Source organism: Chiloscyllium plagiosum, unplaced genomic scaffold (genome assembly GCF_037043375.1).
Source record: "Chiloscyllium plagiosum isolate Xiang-an unplaced genomic scaffold, Cpla_swu_hap1 HiC_scaffold_4, whole genome shotgun sequence".
NCBI lineage: Eukaryota > Metazoa > Chordata > Chondrichthyes > Orectolobiformes > Hemiscylliidae > Chiloscyllium > Chiloscyllium plagiosum.
The window spans coordinates 4,196,987-4,203,851 of record NW_028270142.1 but is presented as its reverse complement, the minus strand read 5'-3'; the positions used below and the strand labels follow the sequence as shown (position 1 = coordinate 4,203,851).

Here is a 6,865-nt window from a genome sequence, read left to right as displayed (position 1 = left end):
CTGTCAGCTCAGAATCGCCAGATGGGAGACTGTCAGCTGGGATCCTGTCAGCTGGGAATTTGTCAGCTGGGATTCACATCAGCAGGGAATCTGTCAGCTGGGATCCTGTCAGCTGGGTATCTGTCAGCTGGGAATTTGTCAGCTGGGATTCACATCAGCTGGGAATCTGTCAGCTGGGATCCTGTCAGCTGGGCTCCTGTCAGCTGGTAATCTGTCAGCTGGGAATCTGTCAGCTGGGAGTGTGTCAGCTGGGAGTCTGTCAGCTGGGATCCCCGTCAGCTAGGATCCTGTCAGCTGGGATCCTGTCAGCTGGGAGTCTGCGAACTGGGAATCTGTCAGCTGGGAATCTGTCAGCTGGGATCCCCATCAGCTAGGATCCTGTCAGCTGGGAATCTGTCAGCTGGGTGTCTGTCTGCTGAGCTCCTGTCAGCTGGGAATCTGTCAGCTGGGAGTCTGTCAGCTGGGTGTCTGTCTGCTGGGATCCTATCAGCTGGGAATCTGTCAGCTGGGAATCTATCAGCTGGGATTCCCATCAGCTGGGAGTCTGTCAGCTGGGTGTCTGTGAGCTGGGATCCTGTCAACTGGGATCCCCATCACTGGAGAGATGAAAACCTGTAATCGATCGGCAGCTCACTGGCAAAATCTTTTGTGACTCTGCCCTGAAACTGCAGCACACTCAGGACCTGCCTCACGATTCCCTTCAGAGGGTCAGGAGCTCAGGTTGGGGATGCGGTTCTGAGTGCCCCTGTGTTATACAGAAGGTCATGGAAAACCCATGCGGGCAGATATTACAGGGGATCTCCCTTACCATGCAAGGCCCTGGTCTACTCAGTGTTGCTCCTGTGCTGAAACAACAGCGGTTATATCTCTCTTGTGGCTCAGACATGAGCTATCACAGTCGGCTCAGTTGCTGTGTTATGTACCCCAGCAGCTGCTCTCCAGTTAAGATGTTGTGATGCAATAAACAACAGCAGTAGCCAGGACTGCTTCAAAATGATTGATTCATCCCAACTTCCCAGGAAACCTGCTGCAAACCTGAGGGAGGGTCTGACAATGATCGTTCATCATCTGGATGTTTAGATCGGGGAAACCACTCTTGCTGACCAATGATCTTACTCTGATGAGGAGCATCTTGGTCGTATGTGTATCTGGTTGAATACACTCTGTATCTGAGGAAACTCCAGCATTGAACCAAGCTCTGTGTCTTGTCTGGTTATATCTGTGCTGTTTGGGAATAAAATCCCAGGCTGTCACAGAAAGCTCATCCATCACCTAGGGATAAGGCAGGAACAGAATACTGATTGTGAATGATCAGCCACGATCATAATGAATAGTAGTGCTGGCTCGAAGGGCCGAATGGCCTACTCCTGCGCCTATTGTCTATTGTCTACCTGACATACGTAGCTGTTGGCTGTCCATGGTCAGATTCCACACAGGTTAATAACCAGCCCCTAAAATTAGCCAAAAGTTAGAATGTTGTCAGTTTGACAATTACTGAGTTCTGAGCCCTGCTGCATTTGACTATCCTCATACGACACGGTCATTTGGGGAGGACTGGATCTGGAAGAGGTCCTTCAGAAAGAGCTGGTCTCCATGTCAGGAGGATACAGACCTGGAGAAGGACCAGGCAGGGATTTCATTACAACCTAAACCTGAGATACTCACTGATTGTGATAGTGGGAAGCCTGGAAACCCCCTGATCCTGAACACATCTGAGCCTCCAAAAGAAGTTGGACAGTTCTGAGATTTATTGAGCTTCTCACAGAAGACAGGTACAGCTACGATCTCACGTTTGTCACTGAGAGGGCTCTGTGAGACTTCATATCCCTCTCCGATCTCACGCTCAGGCAGAACCACCTGACTACACTATAATCTGCCACATCAGATGACCTGACAAATGGCTCTTCTGTACAGTGGTCATTTTGGTCAGAGCAAAGTGCCTTTCATGTGTCCCCAAGGAATGTCTCAGGCCTGTTCCCACATGCTGCTTGCCCTGTGACAGCAGCCCATGCTGAGGCAGGTTGCTTGAGGTGCTCTTGATGGCCTTGCACTGGGTTGCTGTGTGGACCATGACTCCATGACAGGGGCTGTACCATTGTACAGCAGCTTCAGATATTGAGGGTCTGAGCCAAATGGTGTGTTTCAATCAGACAGATGGAGGGCCCAGCATTGATGAGTGATCGATGATTGATGTACTATCATGTGTACCAAAGTACAATGAAAAGCTTTGTTTATGAGCTCTACAGGCAGATCATCATAAACAGGGATGTACAGATCAAAAAAGACTCAGACAGAGGCATACAGGTTACATTGCACAAGGCAAGATCAGCGTTAGCTGTGCCTGAATCTGCTGGTGTGTGTGTGTGTGTTCAAGATTCTGTATCTTCTCCCTAATGGAAGAGGTTGCAGGAGAAAGTGAGGTCTGCAGATGCTGAAGATCAAAGTCGAAAAGTGTGGTGCTGGAAAAGCGCAGCCGGTCAGGCAGCATCGAGGAGCAGGGTTTTCTATGTTTTGGGCAAAAGCCCTTCATCAGGAAAGGCTATGGGAGAGCATTACCAGGTGCGATGAGTCTTTGATGATGTTGGCAGCCTTACTGTGGCAGTGAACTATGTAAACGGAGTCCATGGATGGAAAGTCAGCTTTTGTGACGGTCTGGGCTGTGCACCACCTTCTGTAGTTTCTTATAGTCCTGGGCAGAGCAGTTACTGTACCAGGTCATTATGCACTTGGACAGTATGCTCTCAATGGTGTATCTGTAGAAGTTGACGAGGGTCCGTACAGACATGCCAAACTTTCTGAGCCACCTGAGGAAGAGGAGGTGTCGTTGGGCCTTCTTGACCGTCGCATCTATGTGGAAAGTCCAGGACAGTTTGTCAATTATCGTCACTCCAAGGAACTTGATGATCTCCACTCTCTCATAAGTTAGATAGGGTGGACAGTGAGAGCTTTTTTCCTCGGATGGTGATGGCTAGCACAAGGGGACATAGCTTTAAATTGAGGGGTAATAGATATAGGACAGATGTCAGAGGTAGGTTCTTTACTCAGAGAGTAGTAAGGGTGTGGAATGCACTGCCTGCAGCTGTAGTAGACTCGCCAGCATTAAGGGCATTTAAATGGTCATTGGATAAACATATGGATGAAAATGGAATAGTGAAGGTTAGATAGGCTTCAGATTGGTTTCACAGGTCAGCCCAACATCGAGGGCTGAAGGGCCTGTACTGCGCTGTAATGTTCTATGTTCTTACTTCCGCTCCGTTGATGTAGTTGGGGGCATGTCCTCCTCTTTCTTTCTGAAGTCAATGATCAGTTCTTTGGTTTTGCCGACATTGAGAGAGAGGTTGTTCTCATTGCACCATGTCACCAAGCCCTCTGTCTCCTTTCTGTATTTTGAATCATCATTGTTTGATATCCATCCTACCACGGTGGTATAGTTGGCAAACTTGTAGATGGTGTTCATTTGGAATTTAGCAAGACAGTGTTGGGTGCACAGGGAGTACAGTAGGGGGCTGAGGATGCATCCTTTTTTTGGGGGGGGGTCTCCAGTGGTTATTGTGGTGGAGGTTGGAGGTGCACTTACCTATCTTCACTGATTGCTGTCTGTACAGTCAAAAGCTGGGTCCTCTGAGAAAGGGCCCCCTTTTGCCCTCAGTCCATCTGCATCCTACTATTAACAAGAGAGTGAAAACACCAGATATATATCCCTGTGCCATCAATGCAAATGACTGGTCAAGATTACTGAATGTATTGTCTACTCTGTCATGGTAGCCCACTCGGTGACCTGCTGTATATGAGTCTCCATGTGAGGTTAGTGATCCTGTCAGTGCAGCACCTCCTACACTCCAATTCTGAGATATAGCGGTGGTAATGGATTCCTCAATTTTCATTACAAGGACCACCCTGCCTTTGAAATTCTCCCACTTAGCCACACCTTGGCCTTTTCTCCTCTGCAAGCTGTAATTTGTATTCAGTGCCCAGGCCTCTCCATCTCTGGACAGGTTGAACCTGTCCCCACCAGGGACTCCCTGTAGGCCTCCCAGCCTGTATTATCTACACCTCAGCTGGACAATGCTAGTGACTTGCGTGATTCCTCAGTATACGAATCATTATCTAAGGTAGTTGTGGTCTCTATACACTGTTGTTCCTGCTCCTCCTGCACTGACTCTGTATAAGAGAAATCATTAGTTCCTCAACCACCATCATTTCCTAACATACAAGTTCCTAACATACAAGGAACGGCTGAGGATCCTGGGATTGTATTCATTGGAGTTTAGAAGATTAAGGGGAGATCTAATAGAAACTTACAAGATAATACATGGCTTGGAAAGGATGGACGCTAGGAAATTGTTTCCGTTAGGCGAGGAGACTAGGACCCGTGGACACAGCCTTAGAATTAGAGGGGGTAAATTCAGAACAGAAATGCGGAGACATTTCTTCAGCCAGAGAGTGGTGGGCCTGTGGAATTCATTGCCGCAGAGTGCAGTGGAAGCCGGGACGCTAAATGAATTCAAGGCAGAGATTGATAAATTCTTGATGTCACAAGGAATTAAGGGCTCAGGGGAGAATGCGGGTAAGTGGAGATGAAATGCCCATCAGCCATGATTGAATGGCGGAGTGGACTCGATGGGCTGAATGGCCTTACTTCCATTCCTATGTCTTATGGTCTTATGGTCTTATTTTAGCTGGTGTTTCAGCAAACACATCAGATCAAGTTGGCTTTCACTGGAAAATACTTGATAGAATTGGATGCTGTCCAAAGCACTTCATTAGACCGTTCAACACCTATTATCTGTCTCTGCTGCACACCAATCCAGCTGTGCCCAGCTGCCAACAGTGCTGCCATAATCATCATCACAACTTTCATCAGCCTCAGTATTGTTCGGTATCCCACTGTACCCCTGGGATAATCCCTCCCTTCTGCACGGTCTGCTCATTTTTCATGCAATATGGGGATAAAGTGATACGGTATATTCAGTATTCCTGTTTAACAAATCTCAGAGTTCCTGCTTTTGTATTTGCTTATTCCTTGATCACCATGTGGAGGTTGGCAATGAATAATAACCTCCTCAATCGGCCTGTTCACTGCCCCCTAAGAGGTGTGCCATCCCTGTGAAATACTCAGCTCCAACAGCTGGCCTTTACTTCAAAACCACGTTGCAGGAATGGTCTTTGAAACAGCCTGCAGACTGGTTTGCCCACTGCACACCAGCTGCTGACCTTATTGGTGAATCCAGTCGTGCCACCTGGTCTCAGCAGGCTTTTTCCCGCTGTTCGCCTCCTCCTGGCATGGCCTGGGAAAGCATGTGAACAACACACGAAACATCAGGGCCCAGGGACTCTTGTGAGCTCAGGCTCAAGCTGTTGGTGTCTGTGTAAAAAAAATGTCATGCTTGGAGACATTGGCTCAGAGAGAAGTTGCAGCTAGAGAGAGGCTGTTTGGCCCATCCTGTCTGCTCCAGCTGAATAAACTCGCCCACCCCCTCTAGTCCCATTTTACAATACATCCTTCGCAACCTCACTGCTGCTGAAAGCATTTCAGGTGTGGCTGCATAAGTTGATCCAATGACCAAACTGGTCAGTAAGTAATTGCTGGTTTTCTTTGTACCTGAGGAGTGGCATGGTGGCTCAGTGGTTAGCACTGCTGCCTAACAGCGCCAGGGACCCAGGTTCAATCCCAGTCTCTGGTGATGGTCTGTGTGGCATTTGCACATTCTCCCAGTGTCTGTGTGGGTTTTCTCCCACAGTCCAAAGATGTGCAGACTGGGTGGTTTGGCCATGCTAAGTTGTCTGCAGGGATGGAGTTGGTCTGGGTGAGATGCTCTTCAGAGGATTGGTGCGGACTTGATGGGCCAAATGGCCTGCTTCCACACTGTAGGGATTCTATCAGCATGGTTTGTATGACAGGTGCATTTTATAGATCACCAGCAGCTGAACCTGAGGCATTATTGAATGGATATAGATGACCTGCATTTACTTTTCAATCTGTGTTAGAACTAGATAAAAAATTCATAACGTACTGAATTCATCTGACGGAGTATCAATTAAGCATTTTGGGATGAGAAATTCAAAGCTGAATAGGACATTGATTACAATTGGTTTAGTTTGAAATGGTAAAATGGGATTGAAATGGAAAGGTGTTCTTTTAACATCACTAACTGGAGCATATTACAGCTCAGTTAAGACTGGATCTGGGACCGGGCAGTAGCACAGAGCCAATGAGAATTGGGAAGGATGGGAGAGCTGGCTGAGCTAAACAGAGCAGGCATGTACAGAGCTGGAAGTTCTGGCTCTGGCTCCGGCTATGAAATACATTAATAAAAGGAGTGAGGAAAGTCTCACTGAGCTGGGTAGCAGTGAAAAGAAAAATTAGAGAAAGGACAGAATGTGGGATGAAGCTGCAGGAAGATCACGGCCAGATAAGGCGTGAAATCACTCCAGAGAGGCTGGTATCCCGTCACCAAGTCCCCCTGTATTTACACGTGGAGAGTCCTTGACACTGATCCAGCTCCCTCAGAGCCTGCTCTCCGAGCGAACAGAACCTCTGACACTCCTGTTTATATCTGTCAGCCAGGACTCCCTGATCGGGTCTGATTAACAGCCCCAATCAGGGAACTCACACTCTGTGTGATCCACCTCGTCACATTCACAACAAGTCACTTCACAGGGAATGTCAACTTGGCTCCGGTGCTGTGGCAGTGGTGGGTGCCGGGTTGGAGAGATGCATGTAGGATGGGCACTGGAGGCATCAACATGTTCAGAGAGAAGGAGAGTCATAGAGTCATACTGCAGGGAAACAGACCCTTTGGTCCAACCAGTCCATACTAACATAATCCCAAACTGAACAAGTCCCACCGATCTCCTATTGGCC

At 48.1% G+C, this 6,865-nt stretch overlaps 1 pseudogene; it reads right to left on the bottom strand.

The window, feature by feature from the left end:
* Positions 1 to 370: 370 nt before the first annotated feature.
* On the bottom strand, positions 371 to 3,457 carry LOC148150069 (uncharacterized; annotated as a pseudogene).
* Between the last annotated feature and the right edge of the window lie 3,408 nt (positions 3,458 to 6,865).